The sequence below is a fragment of the Octodon degus genome, unplaced genomic scaffold (genome assembly GCF_000260255.1).
Source record: "Octodon degus isolate 3935 unplaced genomic scaffold, OctDeg1.0 scaffold00184, whole genome shotgun sequence".
Taxonomy (NCBI): Eukaryota; Metazoa; Chordata; class Mammalia; order Rodentia; family Octodontidae; genus Octodon; species Octodon degus.
The window spans coordinates 5,002,851-5,004,182 of NW_004524760.1; positions in this window are offsets into that span (position 1 = coordinate 5,002,851).

Sequence of the window (1,332 nt, forward strand, 5' to 3'; positions counted from 1 at the left end):
ATGTAATAATACATAATTATATAATATGTAATATATATTTATTAAAAAGTTTTCTTTTGTGAGAATATCAGCTCAAATACAATAAAGTCATTTCTTTTTAGTCATAAACCAAAATTGCCTTTTGATGTACTGGCCAAACCATCAGGAATAGAATTTTTTAATCAAAGTAAAATTTGAGAATTTTAGGTTAATTGGCTTCCTTAGTCAATTCAAAGTTTATTCACAAGCTCTCAAGAGCCTGTTTTCTGTAGTAAATGATTTTCCAAGCCTTCTGGGAATTCATTATTTGTTTAGGACATAAAGGAGGTGACCATGGCTATAACATGGGGTTGTACATATTAGAGCAATACTCCAAAAGTAATAAAGGTGCTTGCTAAGATGTCCCTTGAATGATCTATATAGTTAATACTTGATGAACCATAGGATTACAATGTACCAAAATTGACCTTGCAGAGATGATACACTGTTTAATCTTTCAAAAATGAAATCTGAGCTGGAGAGACAGCGTAGCGGTTTACGCATCAGGCTTTACAGCGCAATCTCGTAGGTTCGAGTCTCAGGGCTGCCACTAGGGCAAGCGTTAGGGCTAGGCTAGGTAGGCTAGGCTAGGCTAGGCTAGGGTAGGCTAGGTTAGGATAGGTGCAGCGTCAGGGACTCCCTCACCCCCCCCCCCGCATGAAGGTGGGGGGACTCCCCTCCACGAAGGTGGGGGGCGGGCGCGGGAGATTTTGGGGCTGGGGAGCTGGCTCAGTGGAATAAGTGCTTCCCTGGCAAGCGCAAGGACCTGAGTTCAATCCCCAGTTCCACCAAAAAAAAAAAAAAGAAAAGAAAAGAAAAAAAAGAAAAGAAATCTGACAATAATAATCATAAAAATGTTCAATATGAAACCAAAGGAAAACCTAAATAACTCCTCTAGCATCATTTACTTTTAGTTACTTTTCTCACAGATTTGATTTTATTTTTTCAAGTTTGAATAAGCATTCCTTTATTTGCTGACTGCCATTACAAAAACAGATTACATTAGCAACAAAAGTGTTTTGAATTGACATCAGAGTCTCACAGACTTTAGAAGATAACTGCCTAAACAATAAGGGAATAGACCCCACTAGCTTTCCAGTGGATGACTCCTCAGGCATATGGCCATTACAGTAGTAGTTATTTAAACTTTTTTAGGAACTTACAGGCACCTTTAGCTCTAAGTAGTTGAATCCACTGACTCCCTCACTTGGGTGTGTCTAAAGGTGTGATGGGCAACCTTTTGATGTCAGACAGCCAAAACTCCATGCTCAGATCATGTTAAGGTTGACATTTTCTTTTTTTGGCAGAACCGGG